Source organism: Chiloscyllium plagiosum, chromosome 48 (genome assembly GCF_004010195.1).
Source record: "Chiloscyllium plagiosum isolate BGI_BamShark_2017 chromosome 48, ASM401019v2, whole genome shotgun sequence".
Taxonomy (NCBI): domain Eukaryota; kingdom Metazoa; phylum Chordata; class Chondrichthyes; order Orectolobiformes; family Hemiscylliidae; genus Chiloscyllium; species Chiloscyllium plagiosum.
Genome location: NC_057757.1, coordinates 9754391 through 9773878, shown reverse-complemented (window position 1 = coordinate 9773878; position 19488 = coordinate 9754391). Strand labels below are relative to the sequence as shown.

At 43.5% G+C, this 19488-nt stretch overlaps 1 protein-coding gene across 1 annotated transcript in view; it reads left to right on the top strand.

Moving 5' to 3' along the window:
* Positions 1-2390: 2390 nt before the first annotated feature.
* The window catches only part of palm1a (paralemmin 1a), a 266525-nt gene continuing 249427 nt past the window's right edge, over positions 2391-19488 (top strand). Inside the window, exon 1 of the mRNA XM_043683616.1 lies at positions 2391-2445. The gene's annotated coding sequence lies outside the window, so the exon portion shown is untranslated. The remainder of the gene's footprint in view (positions 2446-19488) is intronic.

Genomic DNA, 19488 nt, shown 5'->3' with positions numbered 1-19488 from the left:
CTTTTGATAAAATGTTCATTTTAGTTCAGTCTGGCTTTATTGATCTCGTATTGGTTTCACAAAGTTGACCCAACCTGGCACTATTGTAATCATCTGAAGTCAGTGGTTTCTCAGTTTTTAAAAATTAGTTTTGCCCAAGAATATTTGAATGTTTTCAAGAAGGAGATGGATATAGTTCTTCAGGCAGAAGGGATCAAAGGGTGTGTGGAGAAAGCAGGAAAGCGTATTGAGTTGGATGATCAGCCACAATCATATTAAATGGTGGAGCAGGGACTTCCTCTGTTCCAACATTTGTGTATCTCTATGCTTCTGTTGGTGCCATGAGGTTAGAATGCTTTGTTAAAAAGACAATATTATATATCACATGATTTAAACACATTAAGGGCTATAAAAGAGGGACTTCTTTATGCCACTTAGGGGTCTTAAACATTTTTCATTGTATATTTTTGTAAAAAGTACAAGTGACAATAAATTACTATTCTATTCAAAAAAATATCTTGATAAACAATAATGTAACTTAGGGAATTAACTATTTAAAATGGACAATTGCCTAATGTTGCAGATTCATCAGGATATTGTTTTAGTGGTTTACTCTTGATATCCAGTCAGCCAAACGGGTTCAACTGGAGAATCTCCTACCATTAGTTCCTATGAGCGTGTTAACACAGATTACCTTGTCTTCCACACTCAAAGGGAGTCCCCTCTCCTCGTGCCTGTTGAACTCTCATATAGTTTCCTTGTGGCTTTGCCCAGATCTTTTACATTGGTCTATTGCAGCCACTCCCAGATCCCAGCTTTCACATCACCGGGAGTGGCTTTGGTCTGCACTGTTCATGGGCCTGGCGTGTCAATGCTGAGCCATCAGTCTGGAAAACTCTGTTCCAAATCCTGGCTGCTGCTCACTTTTGTCTCTCTCTTTCTCCAACTAAGGAAACCAGCCAGTCATTTTGGCTAGTGGTTTCTCTGATTCCTCTTCCTTAGTCCCCAGCTGGGATTGATGTCCTAACAAACCATTCACTTCCAAACTCAACTGATCAGCTGCTATTCAAGTCCTAACAAACTTTTCCTTTTTGTTGATCTCTATGACTCTGCACCACCACCTACCTCTCCCACTAAAGATCCAGCTTCCTTGCAGAAATGTGCTCTCCACCAGCATCGCCACCTATTGACAGAGGTCCCACTGTATTTATATGGCAGTGTCTTGGTGCATAATTTCTGAAGCCTGGTCCTAATCACAAGTTTTGAAGAACATACTGGGAGCTCTTCCAGCTTCAGCCTGAAGCTTTTGTCATGAGGCTGAGAGCCAGACTTTGGCTGATTATGACTGGATGTTGTGCCAGTCGTTTCTTCCTTAAGGTAGGAAGATCTCTCAAAAATAGTACACTTATCCTTATTGAATTATGGACAGGACCCCTCCTCCACCACCTCGAGATATTTCAGAGGTGCATGAAACTGAGAACAACAAATCAAGGGAGACTTTAGGTAGAACTGCAGATGCTGGAGAGTCAGAGTCGAAAAGGGTGGTGATGGAAAAGCATAGCAGGTAATGAAAAGCTTGTTCAACAAATTGGCCTTTAAGGTTGGTCTTAAGTGGGATGTAGAGGTTGAGAAAAGGAAAGACTCAGGGAGGGAATTCTGAGGTAATGGCAAGACAGAAGAAAAATTAGGGTTTCAGCAGCTGATCAGTTGAGTTTGGAAGTGAATGGTGTCATGTCGATGGATGTCGGTGATGTAGGAGGACTAAAACCAACTGATCAGAATGTACAAACTCAGTATTCCTCAAATGTTTTCCCACAGTGACCCCATTTTGAGGCTTGAACATTGTGGTGGTTCTGAAAGGGAACTGTAAGGTCGGAGTGGAAGGCATCCTGGGATAGCTGTCTGTGTGAGTGTAGAACACGATTGTCTGAATTCAGTCTACCCCAGAATTCCAACTCACAATCTCAAAATTCCACAAATCCCCAAATTCCAGCTCAAAATTCCAGCTCAAAATTCCAGCTTGTGACTGCAAAATTCCAGATGCAGCCAAAATCTCACTACGGGAAGCCTTGTATGAGCAAAAGGAGTGGGGAAGCAATTCATGTGAGCTCTGAGCTTTGCATCTGTTAGATTAAACCCCCAAGCAAGCAGACTGCAGGAGTTCATCCTTTGTGATACAATACAGAGCCTCATTATAACCAATTTATTAATAATCCAACAATCATTAGTATCGCATGTCACATTCTTGTCTCTGTGTCAAAAGAGTGAAGTTCTAAATCTCACTTCTCACAGCTGAGTAGATAATCTTGTCTGATCTTGTGCTACAAGACTGAGGAAATGCTGCACAAACCCACTATCCTTCTGTGCTCTGAGGAGACACAGAAGACTTGACCGTACAATTTCAAGAGGAACAGGTCAGTTCTCCCTGAAGTCCTGGACAGCATTTATCGCTCAACTGACCTCACTGTAAATAAGATTATCTCTTTGATATCTCATTGCTATTTGTGGAATTTTGCTGTGTAAAAAAAACTGCTGTAATTGCTACATTATGGAATAATGTTGCTAAACTTGAAAGGGTGCAGAAAAGATTTGGTTTGGAGTATATGAGCTATAGAGAGAGGCTGAATGGGCTGGGGCTTTTTTCCCTGAATGTTGGAGCCTGAGGAGTGATCTTACAGAGGTTTACAAAATCCTAAGGGGCATAAAAAGGGTGAAAAGCCAAGGTCTTTTCCCTGGGTTAGGGGAGTCCAAACCTAGAGGGCATAGGTTTAAGGTGAGAGGAGAAAGATGTAAAAGGGACCTAATGGACAGCTTTTTCATTCAGAGAGGGTGTTGCATGTATGGAATGAGCTGCCAGGGGAAATGGTGGAGGCTGGTATAATTACAACATTTAAAAGTCATCTGATGGGAACATGAATAGGAAGGGTATAGAGGGACATGGGCCAAATGCTGGCAAATGGGTCTGGGTCAGATTAGGATGTCTGATCAATGTGGATAATTTGGACCGAAGGATATTTTTCTGTACTCTATGATTCTATGTCTCTAACTGTACTCCAAAGATATCAGTCATTGGATGGAAAATTCTCTGTGATAGCCAAAGGTTTATTCTTTAAATTATTTATTCAATCAGGGAATGTGAGATTCGCTGACAAGATGAGCTTTTATTTGCCATCCCTAATTGCCCTTGAGTAGGTGAAAGTAAGCTGCTGTCTTGAACCGCTGCAGTCCATGTGGTGTCGGTAGATCCGCAGTGCTATCTGAGTGAATGTTGCAGAATTTTGACCCAGCAAAAGTGAAGGAACGATGATACACTCAGGATGGTGAGTGGCTTGGAGGGGAATTTGCAGATTGTGGTGTCCCGTGTGTCTGTTGCCCGAATCCTTAATGGTGGTAGAGTTGTTGAAAGAGCCTTGGTGAGTTGCTGATTGTGAAAGGGGCACTGTAGAAAGACAAATAATTCCTTAAAGTTATTGAAGAGTATTAATAGAAGAGCATTGATATTTACCTGAAGCAAGTGAACCTTATGAGGTTATGTTAGCTTGGCTAATCTCACTGAGCAACCGTTGGAGACAGTATCTGCCTGCGAGCATTCTTCCATTCTGTTATCCCAATCCCAGAGCAGAATAAAGTCAGACAGGAGCTAAAGCAGTTGTGAGTCAGGTAGTCTGATTCACGGTTTCCCTAGGGTTCATATCTTAATGCAATATTAAGCACGACATGATCAAGTGTGATGTTTAGAAGCAGCAAATGACCCGGAAGTGTTCGAAAGCATTGTTTCCATTTTCATGCCAAGAACAAAAAATACCTCATCAAAAATCTTCCGTTGACTGCTGTCATTTTTCTGCCTTTTGTAGTTCCTCATTTTTCAATGCTGTCCTGTGGAAACATGAAATCTGGCAGGATGAAGGGATACCCTTCAGCCATTCAAGCCTGTGCTAGCTCTTTGAGTAATCTACTAGGAGAAAGTGAGGACTGCAGATGCTGGAGATCAGAGCTGAAAATGTGTTGCTGGAGAAGCGCAGCAGGTCAGGCAGCATCCAAGATTGCAGGTTAGGAAGGTGGTGCTGAGTTCGAGGGTTGGGACTGAGACAAGGATATGTGGAACAGTCCATCTTCCGCAGCTACACTGGCACCACCCCCCACCTTTTCCTCCGCATAGCTGAAGAGATAATGGAGGATTCAATGTACTTTTTCAGGAATAACTAGAATCAGGGGTGGTCCCAGAAAACTAGAAAACTGCTAACGTAACACCCCTGTTTAAAAAGGGAGTAAGGCAGAAGGCAAACAATTATAGACCAATTAGCCTAATCTCAATCGTGGGTAAAATCCTGAAATCCATCATGAAGGATGAGATTTCTGAATATTTGGAAGTGGTAAAATAGGGCAGAGTCAGCATGGTTTCATCAAGGGTAGATCATGCCAGACAAATCTGTTAGAATTCTTGGAGGAAGTAATGAGCAGGTTAGACCACGGAGAACCAATGAATGTTATCTACCTGGACTTCAAGGTACCGCACAGGAGGCTACTGAGTAAGATAAGGGCCCATGGTGTCAGAGGCAAGGTACTAGCATGGATAGAAGCTTGGCTGTCTGGCAGAGAGTGGGAATAAGAGGGTGCATCTCAGGGTGGCAGCCGGTGACAAGTGGTGTTCCATAAGGCTCCGTGTTGACGACAATTCAACACTTTCTACATTAACGATCTAGATGATGGAACTGTGGGCATTCTGGAGAAGTTTGCAGATGATTCAAAGATAGGTGCATGGAGAGCTCAACACTTGGCTCAACACTTCAACTCCCCCTCCCACTCCACCAAGGACATGCAGGTCCTTGGACTCCTCCATCGCCAGACCATAGCAACACGACGGTTGGAGGAAGAGCGCCTCATCTTCCGCCTAGGAACCCTCCAACCACAAGGGATGAACTCAGATTTCTCCAGTTTCCTCATTTCCCCTCCCCCCACCTTGTCTCAGTCCCAACCCTCGAACTCAGCACCACCTTCCTAACCTGCAATCTTCTTCCTGACCTCTCCGCCCCCACCCCAGTCTGACCTATCACCCTCACCTTGACCTCCTTCCACCTATCACATTTCCAACGCCCCTCCCCAAAGTCCCTCCTCCCTACCTTTTATCTTAGCCTGCTTGGCACACTTTCCTCATTCCTGAAGAAGGGCTCATGCCCGAAACGACGATTCTCCTGCTCCTTGGATGCTGCCTGACCTGCTGTGCTTTTCCAGCAACACATTTTCAGCTTTGAGTAATCTATCCAATTCTTCTTGCTGTGACCCCTTGGCTGTGCAGTCTTTTCCTCTATTATCTAATTCCTTTTTATAAATCCTTATTGAATCTGATGCCTCTGTCCTATAAAGAAGTGCATTTCAGAACACAATAATTTGCTACACACCAAAATCTTCATTTTCCTTCTGCTGTTTTGCCTAAAACTTTAAAGCAATGTTGTCTGGTTACTAGGCTACCCCTTATTTCCTCGAGCCAAGCCCTTCATCAATCATTCCTTCATCTTCTTAACCTTAGGTTTCACCAACCTCTGATGCCATTTCACATTGAAGATGAGCTCCCTGGTGCTAAATGCAGATTGTCAAGGGTGATTCCACCAGAGGCCTAACACACACAAATCCAGTGCTGTCAAACCAAAAGCATCTGCTCTTGGATACCCATTTGCTCTGCAAACAGGAGAAACTGACGCCCTCTTCCCTTGCTCATTCCCTGTCAAACACTGAAACCCAGTCTCAGACATGCTGTTGCTACATTGATTGAGCTCAGTGGCACTGACCACTGCTCAGTCTATATAGTGGTCCACCACAGTAGGTTTGACCTCTGACACTGCTGGATTACCAACCAGTTTCCATAGCAGATCAAAGGTCCTACCGGGCATAAAACTGCATTTCAAAGAGGCTTCCTGGACTGCGTCATGTGACAGCAACATGAGGCACAGCAAAAGACTTTGGAGAGGGCCATATCTCATTGAAATTAGGCATAGATCTTTACAAATGATGCCTAAAATGTATCTGTGGGAACTCTCAATCCCGCACCAGAGATTTCAACAGAGTACCTTGTCTGACAGTCACAGTGGTACTTAGAGTGCTGCACTACCAGAGGCACTGTCTTTAGAAATAGGTACTACACTGAACTCTCTTGTCTGATTTTAAATGAATCCACCACTCTACTTTTAAATTTAAGAAAGGGAATCTTTCCTGGTGTCATACCTGAATATTGATCCCTCAATCATCATTACAAAAGCAGATCACAGTCACTTTCACGTTGCCATTTGTGGGAGATTGCTGTGTACACATTAGTTACCACTTTTCCTTTATTACAGCAGTAATTACATTTTGAATCTTGTTGAATCCCTGAGATGGTGAAGGGTGTTACACAAATTCATCCTCTGCCTTCATAATGCAAATATATTGAAGTAATGTTTAGATTTCACTCGCTGATATTTTCTTCTCTACTTTCCTGAAATTGGTACCAATTCCCCAGTTGTTGGTCAATCTCCAATATCTTCCAGCAATGTCCGAAATTGATGTGTGAGCCTCATTAAGAAATGGTGGTGAACCAATTGACTATGAAAGCTATCACAGCCGAGTCCTATTCTCATCCATCATCCAGGCACAGCAAATTCAAACAGCAGTTACTCGTCAGTTATCAGAAGCTGGATCTCTGGCTAATGACAAAACATGGGACTCTTTCCAGCCTTAATCAACAGGGTTTTCAAACAAACCTTGGGTTCTCAGAATTACTACTTCCTGATTTGTTTCATTTCCTCTCAGTCTTTTCAGCTGTGGTTGTGTCGTGTTCTTTAATCCTTGACGTCCCTTGGCTTGTCAAACATACATTCTGCTTAATCAACACACAACTAAGTAATGAGTGGCAAATGATTCCAGCTGATTTTCAAAATCTTTGACTGGTCAATGCAGGCCGACTGCTTCCAAATTGATCATGTTCGGTTGTACTTTCTGAACCAAGGGGATTAGCGTTTCTGACTGACAGTTACTGCATGGCTCCATTCTGCAAATCACCGTTAGTTTATCTGGAGAGGTCAATTGCTTCACATCAGCAATGTGAGAGTGTCTAGGCTTTCTTTGCACGGAATTAAACTTCAAGTCAGAGAATTCTGCTTTTTGGCACATCAATTCTGCACCAGTCTAATTGAACTAAACTACTTGAAACTTGTCAGAGAAAGTTAATTTTCTATTAGAATTTGGTTCAGTTGCAACCTCACTGAGTACCTTCGAAGGAAATCTTGCTGCTGCTGTCCTCCCTCTGTAATTCTGGACTCCGGATCCGCCCCGGATGGAGAGGGGAAGATTTTCTTCAAATGTGTTTATGTCGCTACGCTGTTGATCAATCAAATGGCTCTGTTCTGGATGAATTTGATCTTCTTTGTCTGCCCTGCTGACTGCATTTCTTCCTTTTATTTTCAACGCTAACTCTGTAAAATATTGTACAGAAGAGTTTTGAGATCTTGCCTCACAGGGTAAGGTAAGAAGGAACCGATTGTGTTGGGTATCTCCTTCAAGAAATTCTGGAATATCAAGGAATTCAGCAGATTAATCTCCCTGCTTTATGCTTTAAAAAGGAAATGACTGGTGGTTACTTATGAATCATACTGAGTCATAGAGTCATAGAGATGTGTAGCATGGAAACACACCCTTCGGTCCAACCCGTCCATGCCAGCCAGATATCCCAACCCAATCTAGTTCTACCTGCCAGCACCCAGCCCATATCCCTCCAAACCCTTCCAATTCATATACCCATCCAAATACCTTTTAAATGTTGTAATTGTACCAGCCTCCACCACTTCCTCTGGCAGCTCATTCCATACACGCAACACCCTCTGTGTGAAAACATTGCCCCTTAGGTCTCTTTTATATCTTTCCCTTCTCAGCCTAAACCTATGCCCTCTAGTTCTGGACTCACCCACCTCAGGGAAAAGACCTTGTCTATCCATGCCCCACATGATTTTATAAACCTCCATATGATCACCCCTCAGCCTCCGACGCTCCAGGAAAAACAGCCCCAGCCTATTCAACCTCTCCCTGTAGCTCAAATTCTCCAACCCTGGCAACATCCTTGTAAATCTTTTCTGAACCCTTTCAGGTTTCACAACATTCTTCTGATAGGAAGGAGACTAGAATTGCACGCAATATTCTCTTTGTGTCTTCCCTGTGTTTATTTGTTTCTAGTGTTGGAACAAATTAGTACAGATGCTGGAATCTGTTCTGAAAACAACAAATGCTGGAGATCACAGTGGGTCAGGCAGCATGTGCGGAGAGGAAGCTGCCTGGTCCACTGTGATCCCCAACACTTTGTTTTCGTATTTATTTCTCATCTTTTGTATTCCTAGTTCCTGTCAGTGATCTCCTTTGATTCTTCCAGTTGGCATTCTCTGCTAATCCTTCCCTTACCCTTTTCCAGTTCACACTGACCCAGTCGCCTCCCATTTCTTCCTCAGACAAAGATTTCAAAGTAACTTCAAGCTCTCGATGTGTAAATCGGCTGGCAGCCACCTATTCTAGAGTGAGGCTCTGAATTTGACAGTAGGCCTTGAAAGGTCAAATGATGAAGACCACAGAGTGTCTGAGGTGCTAACTAATTGAATGAAGTCAGCCCCGAGGCTTATAGAGATTACTTCAGCCCAATTTAATCAACATTAAAGGAAATGTTTACGGGGAGTATGTTGTGGGGGTTTTGACAGGCAATCAGTTCTACCAGAAAAAAATGGGATGGGAAATAAGATGGAAGCAGGGAGGGATAGAACGGTTGATGAATCTACAGTACAAAGACTGTCAGTGAATTCAACCAACTATGACTGATGGAGTGTTATATTAATTCTCTCTCGGCTAAAACTGACCCATCATTTAAATTTAATTCCCTTATAAAAGCTATCCTAGATTTAACTTCCATCATTGCTAGTGGTAGAGAATTCTATTCTCTAAATGTTGAAAAAATGTCTCCTCATCTCCCCGTTATTCTTTTAGCAATGATAGATTTATACATTTCTTCGAAAGGTGAAATTGTTTGTCAAGTTACCTTTGTTGTCATCCGCAAAGAGAGTCAATACCTTGTAAAAAGTAATCCTCACCATAGAAAGAAAATGGTTGGACAGGATTTTGTGGATAAAAGTCTTGACTGTAACAAATGAACTAAAATCAGCATAATTAATTAGCTGGCGAAGGTTATTTTGGACAAAAGGGTAAATTTCACTTTGAATTGTTGCTACAACAAAGATATGCTGGATCCAAGAACTTACATTAACTCCAACAGAAGCATTTGCACCCATTTGCAATCTCACAGTTCCCAACCTGGCCTCTGCTATGTAAGATTTCTTACTGCCCATCTAATTGTTTCTGCTGTTAAACCACTTTCACCAGCAGTCATCAGCCATTCAAAACCCAGGCCAGGGTTACCATCGACAAGGGCACACCTACTAAGTCTCTTCCACTCGGATCACACCAGCCCTGATGGCACAGAGTCCTCAAGGGTCATTTCTCCAACTTCTCTAGACTTGCCAAATTCATAATTTAATTTCTTCCCTATCTTCAACTCTTTCCTGTTTCCAACTCTATCACACACACACACACTCTCTCTCACACACACACACACACTCACACACACACACACACTCCCTGCTGTTTTGTTGGATGCTTTCTTCAATGCCTGTGTCCGTTCATGAGAGTGTCAAGCAAAAAAACTTGAAGAAAATCTTACTTGTTTTCATTTTATGCAAATTACTTGTGTGTTTTTGGTGTCAGTCACTAAAACAGGCAGAAAAATCCAACATCACTGCAATTAGTCTTCTATTTATGCCTTGATTCTTACCTGCTCATTGCCATGGCAACCTCAGCTCACATGGACATTTCTTTGAACCTAACGATTTCATTATCAGGAATTAACCAATTAGCCCTCTTTCAGAATACCCCCAGTCCACTTAGTCTTAAAGGGATGTTAAACAAAAGAAAATACAGGCTTTTCCCAACAACCCAAGTTGTTGGGGTTGTTAAGAAGGCATACAATGTGTTGGCTTTTATTAGCAGGGGGATTGCGTTTAAGGTTATACTGCAGCTCTGTAGAGCCCTGGTTAGACCACACATGGAATATTATGTTCAGTTCTGGTTGCCTCTTATCGGAAGGATGTGGAAGCTTTAGAGGAGATTTACCAGGATGCTGCCTGGGCTGGAGGGCATGTCTTATGAAGAAAGGTTGAAGGAGCCACAGCTTTTCTCATTGGAGCATAGAAGGATGAGAGGTGACTTGATGGAGGTGTACAAGATGATGACAGGCATAGAGAGAGTGAATAGTCAGAGACTTTTTCCCAGGGCAGAAATGGCTATCACAAGGAGAAATAATTTTAAGGTGATTGGAGGAAGTTTTAGGGGAGATGTCAGAGGTAGGTCCTTTACACAGAGTGGTAGGTGTGTGGAATGCACTGCCAGCAGTGGTGGTAGTGTCAGATACATTAGGGCCATTTAAGCGACTCTTGGATAGGCACATGAATGATAGTAAAATTAAGGGTGTATAGATTCGTTTGATCTACAGTGGGATAAAAGGTTGGCACAACATCAAGGGCTGAAGGGCCTGTACTCTGCCATACTGTTCTGATCTATGTTTTTTTATTTGGGCCACCGCACCTTACTAAGACACCTTTTAATTTTGAGTACCTCAGTAAAATTGCACTTATGCAACACTTCCTGTGGCATTTTGCTCCTGAGTAAGAATTCCATTATTCAACTGGGACTGTGACGAATATGGCTGTGGCAACCATCTGTGAATCTGGCACAGTGTTGGCTCATTCAGCATGAACTGATCGAGTCAGCCTTGGTTCAATGAGTACCAATCTCATTTCTGTCTTTCCAGGCCATATCAAATATTAATCCTGTGCACTAAACTGTTGACTTAACCCATAGTTAGTATAGTGCAATTGGAACTTAATCCAGTTTGATCTTCTCTGAATTATGTTAGACCACCAAAAGGCTTTCTGACCGATATTTGCGACAGGTGAATTTGAAACCATGATGATTTGTATTCCCACAACAGCAAAAACACCACAAATATTTACATAGTATTCATCACATGGAAAAAATCCTTCAAAACGTTCAAAGAGGGCATCAAGAGGTCAGTGGAAATGAGATTGAAATGAGAGTCAAAAGTATGATCAAACTTTCAAATTTTGAGAAGGTTTTTAAAGGAACAGAAGGAAGTGATGAAGTCTTGATTTTACTCATGAGGTGATAAGTTATCTGGGATCAGTCGGGGATTAACTTGCTGGATAGTATTTCCTGCTGTATTGACACTGGCACCATTTTAACCCCAGTTTTCAAGGCCTTATATAACAGGCCTCACTGTTTTGGAAATGTTGAGCGTGAATCAAATACTCGAGCCCTGTTGAGATCTTAACTTGAATCAGATACAAAGATCTCTGAGGGTGCTACTGAGAACTACGAAGATCAGACTGTGGTTTTGTGTGATCAACTGGACAAGATAGATGATCAACATTACAGCCACTTATTCAAAAGCGTAATCTATCTTTCTGATCACTGTCAAACTATCCTGGTCTGCTGACCATCCAGCATCGTACCTTCTACAATGTGTCGTCATGCTAGACTCAAGGGTTACACATAGGTACTTCCTGAAGAAGGGCCTGTGCCCGAAACGTCGAATCTCCTGTTCCCTGGATGCTGCCTGACCTGCTGTGCTGTTCCAGCAATAAAGTTTCAACTTACACATAGGTAACAACCTGAGCTGCTTCGATCCTGGTGGAAATGGTGCAGGTTTGTGATAATGTCATTTGAACTCAATCACCAACTCCTCACGTGTTTGTTCCCAGCACCTCCCGTACCTCCTCCCAGCTCCTCCTGTACCTCCTCCCAGCTCCTCCTGTACCTACTCCCAGCTCCTCCTGTACCTACTCCCAGCTCCTCTTGTACCTACTCCCAGCTCCTCCCGTACCTCCTCCCAGCTCCTCCTGTACCTCCTCCCAGCTCCTCCCGTATCTCCTCCCAGCTCCTCCTGTGTCTTTTGCCAGCTCCATTTCTGTCTCTTCACTTGTCTCAAGACAGTTTTACTCTACATTATCGCTCTGTGATTTATTTTTATTTTTCCCTGACATTCTTACTGGAAAGACCATAAGAAACAGGAGCAGGTGTAGGCCATTCAGCCCTTCGATCCTGCTCCGCCATTCAATAGAATCATTGGTGATGTGACATTCCTCATGTCCACTTTCCTGTATTCTCCCTGTAAATAGGTTAGTGGAGACATTTGAAGTCAGTGGCATGTGACACTTATAAGCCAATCATATGCTCTGCTGGAATCTATCTGGTTTGAGAGTGAGGGTGGATCAATGTGCATGAAGTAGGAGTGTGATAAGGCAGGAAGGTGTAGTTAAGGTTTATCAGATCAGACTTTACCTCATTGATTGGTGAGTGGACTCATTGGGCTGAATGGCCTATTTCTGCTCTTACGTCTTCTGGAATTGTTGATAGGAATGGATTGTTTGAACATTTTCCCCTCTGATGTACTCTGGTTAACTTGCTCGAGACCACTACTCAATAATCAGATGACTGTGAAAAGTGAAGCAATTTCTAGCCGTATTCTAACTACAACATCAACAACAAGCAAAAAGAACTTTGATTCCTCAGAACAACTTGCCTTCTCCAAAATAATTTGGAAATTCACCCAAGATCCTCAGATAGCACCTTCCAAACCCACTATCTGGAAAGGCAAGAGTGGCTTTTACATGGGAACATCTTCACCTGCAAGTTCCCCTCCAAGTCCCTCACCATCCTGACTTGGAAATATATCGCCGTTCCTTCACTGTCGCTGGGTCAAAATGATGCAGTTCCCTCCCTAAGGTCATTGTGGGTCAACCCATACCAGGTGGACTACAGCAGTTCAAGAAGGCTGCTCACCATCAACTTCTCAAAGACAACTAGGAACGAGCAATAAATGCTGGCCAGCCAGCGATGGCCCACATCCTATCAACTTGGAATGGTTGCTATTGATTTGTTGACCATGGTGTCAGTTGTAAAGGTTCAGGAAATGATTTTAACAGGTTTTTCCAGTTAGTGTGCAAACTACACAATTTCTAATCAATTATTTTATACAGCTGACCACCAGCCTTCTTTATGGGAATATTGTTGATTGTAACAGCACCTAGATGTCCTGCATGGGCAAGGTGCAACACTTTGGTGATGTCTGTTCATGTCCCATAGACAATGCAGTTGTCCTAAGAACATAAGGCATAGGAACAGGAATAGGCCATCTGGCCCATCGAGCTTGCTCTGCCATTCAATAACATCATGGCTGATCTTTTCATGTAGGACAAAGTGTGGACTGCAGATGCTGGAGATCAGAGTCATAAGTGTGGTGCTGGAAAAGCACAGCAGGTCAAGGAGCATTCGAGGAGAGGAGAATCAACGTTTCAGGGCTTATGCCCGAAATATCAATTTTCCTGCTCCTTGGATGCTGTCTGACTGCTGTGCTTTTCTAGCACCACGCTCACGACTCTGATCTTTTCATGTACTTGGCACTACTTCCCCTTCTGCTCAGCATAGCCCTTAATTCCCTTATTGTTCAAGAATCTATTAGATTAGATTACTTACAGTGTGGAAACAGGCCCTTCGGCCCAAAAAGTCCACACTGATCCACCGAAGCGTAACCCACCCATACCCCTACATTTACCCCTTACCTAACACTACGGGCAATTTAGCATGGCCAATTCACCTGACCTGCACATCTTTGGACTGTGGGAGGAAACCGGAGCACCCGGAGGAAACCCACGCAGACACGGGGAGAATGTGCAAACTCCACACAGTCAGTCGCCTAAGGCTGGAATTGAACCCGGGTCTCTGGCGCTGTGAGGCAGCAGTGCTAACCATCTTTGCCTTAAAATCATTCAACCAAGTAGCTTCAACTACTTTACTGGGAAGGGAATTCCACAGATTCACAATCCTTTGGGAGAAGAAATTCCTCCTCAATTCAGTCTGAAATCTGCTTCTCCTTTTTTGAGGCTATGCCTCCTAGTCCTAGTTTCACCCACCAGTGGAAATATCCTCTCTGCTTCTATCCTATTTATTCCCTTCATAATGTTAACTGTTTCTGTAACATCCCCCCTCATTCTTCTAAATTCCAATAAGTATAGTCCCAGTCCAGTTAAACCTTCCTCATAAGCCAACCCCTTCGACTCTGGATTCAACATAATGAACCTGCTCTGCACCCCCTCCAGTGCCAGTGCATCCTTCCTCAAGTAAGGAGACCAGAACTGTGTACAGTACTCAGTACTTATCAAATAATGCAAGCTCATTCCTTATTCTGTCACACGGAAACGGCTCGCCATCTATTTCATCGCACCACACAGTTTTTACATACTGTCAGCACACTTTCTGCCCTTGAAAGTGGAGTCTCATGTCGATAGGATAGTAAAGAAGGTGTTTAGTATGCCTTCCTTTATTGGTCAGAGTATTGAGTACAGGAGTTGGGAGGTCATGTTGCGGCTGTACAAGACATTGGTTAGGCCATTTTTGGAATATTGTGTGCAATTCTGGTCCTATAGGAAGGATGTTGTGAAACTTGAAAGGGTTCAGAAAAGATTTACAAGGATGTTGCCAGGGTTGGAGGATTTGCACTATAGGGAGAGGCTGAACAGGCTGGGGCTATTTTCCTTGGAGCATCAGGACCTTATAGAGGTTGATAAAATCATGAGGGGCATGGCTAGGGTAAATAGACAAGATGTTTTTCCCTGGGTTGGAGGAATCTAGAACTAGAGGGTATAGTTTAGGGTCGGTCGGGGGGGGGAGAATTAAAAGGGACCTAAGGGGCAACGTTTTCATGCAGAAGGTGGTGCGTGTATGGAATGAGCTGCCAGTGGAAGTGGTGGAGGTTGGTACAATTACAGCTTTTAAAAGGCATGTGGATGTGTACATAGGTCGAGGGTTTAGAGGGATTTGGGCCAAATGCAGGCAAATGGTACCAGATTAGTTTAGGATATCTGGTCGGCATAGATGGGTTTGATGGAAGGGTCTGATTTCGTGCTGTACACCTCTATGACTCTGCCTGCAACTCCACCCGTGTGACAGAATTCATAATTACATCTCACTGGTGAAGTGAACTGCTATTCCCAAATTTAACACAAAAATTAAAGATTTTACCAACTTTGCAAAGTTTCACAGTTTACCTGACTTTCAGATTAACAAAAAGCACAGGCCAGGTTTCTGTACTTAACAAAAGATGCTATTTATTATTCGTAATTAGACTCTAGTTACATGTAAACAGTTAGAAGCTGTTGGCACATAAGAATACTGATAGTGCAAGAATACATTAATTCCCTTATAAAGTGCACTTTACGCACATGCATGCACGCGCACACACACGCACACACAGAGACATACATAGACACAAACACAGAAAAACAACAAGCAAGACAGTTCACCGGTCACTTTTGCCCAGTTCAGTTATTGAGATGATCTTTATGACTCTTCTGCTGGCCAATGCCTTGCTTCCGTTGTCTTTCTCAAGATGCATTGGTTCATTGGCAACAGACACAAGTGGCCAGTTCATTTATAACAAATCTCTAAAAGTCACACATTACAATGTGCTTTGACTGCAGAGACAAGTGAGACTATTCCTGAGCAAGGAAGAATAGAATACTTCTCTCTCTGTTCTGTCTTTCTTGTGTCTCTCTGTAACTTGCTCTCTTGGCCCATACCCCTCTCAATTTTTCCTGTCCATATACCTGTCCTAATGACTTTTAAATGTTGTAACTGCACTTCCATCTACCACTTCTTCTGGCAATTCATTTCGTACACACACCACCCTCTGTGTGAAAAGGTTCCTCCACAGGTCCCTTTGAAATCTATCCCCTCTTACCTTAAACTTATGCCCCCTTGTTTTGAATTCCCCTACCCTAGGGAAAAGACCTTGGCTATTCACCTTATCTATGCCCCTCACGATTTCATAAACCTCTATAAGTCACTCCTCAACCTCCTACACTCCAGGGAAAAAAAGTCCCAGCCTATTTCGCCTCTTGTTATAATTCAAATCCTCCAGTCACAGTGACATCTTGGTAAATCTTGGTGAGGTCATTGATTGAAGGTTTGTAGTTTAGAGAGTTTGTGACCTTCTGAAAAGAATGGCCTTGAAACTTGGCAGTGTTTCAGTGGCTGATTGGTGGAACTCTGGACAAATGGTATAAACAGAGACTTTCAGTTCATGAACTAATTTTTCTCAAAGTTACACCATCCTCCCTCTTCAATTTCACAGAACATAGAACAGTACAGGACAGTACAGGCCCTTTGGCCCACTGTGTTGTGCCAAGCGTTTATTTTCATCTAAGATCAACTTAACCTACCCACCCCTCAATTTACTGCCGTCCATGTGCTTATTCAGCAGTCGCTTAAATGTCCCGGATGTCTCTGACTCTACCAACACTGCTGCCAGTGCATTCCACACACCCACCACTCTCTGCCTAAAGAACCCACCTCTGACATCTCCCCTATACCTTCCTTCAATCACCTTAAAATTATGTCTCCTCGTGACAGCCATTTCTGCCCTGGGGAAAAGTCTGGCTATTGATCTATCTGTCTCTCATTACCTTGTACAACTCTATCAAGTCACCTCTCTTCCTTCTTCTCTCCAGTGTGACAAGTCCTAGCTCACTCAATCTCTCTTCATAAGACATGCCCTCCAATCCTGGCAGCAACATCCTGGTAAGTCTCCTCTGCACCCTCTCTAAAGTATTTACATACTTGCTATAATGAGGCGACCAGAGCTTGACACAAAATTCTCAAGTATGGTTTAACCAGGGTTTTATAGAGCTGCAGCAAAACCTTGCGGCTCTTAAACTCAATTCTCCTGTTAATGAAAGCCAAAACACCATATGCCTTCTAAACAACCTTATCAAGATGGGTGGCAACTTCGAGGAATCTATGCACATGGACCCCAAGATCCCACTTTTCCTCCACACTGCCAAGAATCCTGTCTTTAACCCTGTATTCAGCACTCAAATTTGACATTCCAAAATGAATCACTTCACATTTATCCAGGTTGAACTCCATCTGCCACTTCTCAGACCAGCTCTGCAGCCTGCCAATATCATCTTGTAGCCTGCAATAGCCCCCAATACTATCTACAACACCAGCAATGTCTGTGTCATTGGCAAAATTACTAACCCACCTTCCCACTGCTTTATTCAAGTCATTTATGAAAACTACAAAGAGCAGAGGTCCAAGAACAGATCCCTGCGGGACACCACTGGTCACTGACCTACAGGCAGAATACTTTCCATCCACCATCACTTGCTGTCTTCTTTGAGCCAGCCAATTCTGTATCCAGACAGCCAAATTTCCCTGTATCCCATACCCTCCTAACTTTCTGAATGAACCTACCTGAGGAACCTATCAAATGTCTTACTAAAATCCATGTACACCACATCGACGCTTGATCTTCGTTCAAGTTGTCTTGTCACATCCTCAAAGAACTCAATAAGGCTTGTGAGGCATGACCTGCCCCTCACAAAGCCATGCTGACTATAGAACATAGAAAGAACATAGATAAGTACAGCACAGAACAAGCCCTTTGGCCCACGATGTTGTGCCGAGGTTTAATCCTAATGTAGAATATAGTAACTGAACCTACGCACCCCTCAACTCACTGCTATCCATGTGCATGTCCAGCAGTCGCTTAAATGTCCCTAATGACTCTGCTTCCACCACCACCACTGGCAACACATTCCATGCATTCACAACTCTCTGCATAAAGAACCTGTCTCTGACGTCTCCTTTATACCTTCCTCCTAATATCTTCAAACTATGACTCCTTGTACCATTCAATCCTGCCCTCGGGAAATGTCTCTGGCTATTGACTCTATCTATTCCTCTCATTATCTTGTATACATCGATCAGGTCTCCTCTCTTCCTCCTTCTCTCCAGAGAGAAAAGTCCGAGCTTATTCAACCTTTCTTCATAAGACAAGCCCTCCAGTCCAGGCAGCACCCTCTCCAAAATCTCTGTATCTTTCCTATAGTAGGGCAACCAGAACAGGACACAATATTCCAAGTGTTGTCCCACCAGGGACTTGTAGACCTGCAGCAAAACCTCGCAGCTCTTAAACTCTATCCCCCTGTTAATGAAAGCCAAAACACCATATACTTTCTTAACAACCTTATCCACTTTAGTGGCAACTTTGAAGGATCTATGTACTTGCACACCCAGATCCCTCTGTTCCTCCACACTGCCAAGAATCCTGTCTTTAATCCTATATTCAGCATTCAAGCTCGACCTTCCAAAATGCATCACTTCGCATTTAGATTAGATTAGATTAGATTAGATTACAGCGTGGAAACAGGCCCTTCGGCCCAACAAGTCCACACCGACCCGCCGAAGCGCAACCCACCCATTTACCCCTTACCCTAACACTACGGCAATTTAGCATGGCCAATTCACCTGACCTGCACATCTTTGGACTGTGGGAGGAAACCGGAGCACCCGGAGGAAACCCACGCAGACACGGGGAGAACATGCAAACTCCACACAGTCAGTCGCCTGAGGCAGGAATTGAACCCGGGTCTCAGGTGCTGTGAGGCAGCAGTGCTAACCACTGTGCCACCGTGCCGCCCACCAGGTTGAACTCCATCTGCCATTTCTCAGCTCAGCTCTGCATCCTGTCTATGTCGCGCTGCAGCCTGCAGTAGCCCTCTATACTATCGACGACAACTCCAAACTTTGTGTCATCTGCAAATTTACTAACCCACCCCTCAACCTCCTCACCCAAGTCATTTATAAAAACTACAAAGAGCAGAGGCCCAAGAACAGAGCCCTGCGGGACCCCACTCAACACTGACCTCCAGGCAGAATACTTTCCATCCACAACCGCTCTCTGCCTTCTGTCAGCCAGCCAATTCTGAATCCAGACAGCCAAATCTCCCTGTGTCCAATACTTCCTGACTTTATGAATGAGCCTACCATGGGGAACCTTATCTTTAGTTTTTCTTTAATCAAGCAATAGCAAGAGGTAGACCAGCTAGTGGGAAGGATTTTCCTGGCAAGGAACCAAGGTATCAGTTAAAATGTGTTTGCTTTAACGCAAGGAGTATCAAGAATAAAAGTGATGAACTTAGAGCATGGATCAGCTATGATGTTGTGGCCATAACAGAGACATGGGTTTCTTAGGGGCAGGAATGGTTACTGGATGTTCCAGGGTTTAGAGCATTTAAAAGAATAGGGAGGAGGAAAAAGAGGAGGGGGTGTAGCACTACTAATCAGAGAGGGTATCACAGCTACAGAAGCTTCCATTGTCGAGGAAGATCTGCCTACCGAGTCAGTATGGGTGGAAATTAGGAACAGCAAGGGAGCAGTCACCTCGTTAGGGGTTTACTACAGGCCCCCCAATAGCAGCAGGGAAATGGAAAAAAGCATAGGTCGGCAGATTTTGGAAAAGTGTGGACGTAGAGGGTTGTTGTAATGGGTGACTTTAACTTTCCCAATACTGATTGGAACCTCCTT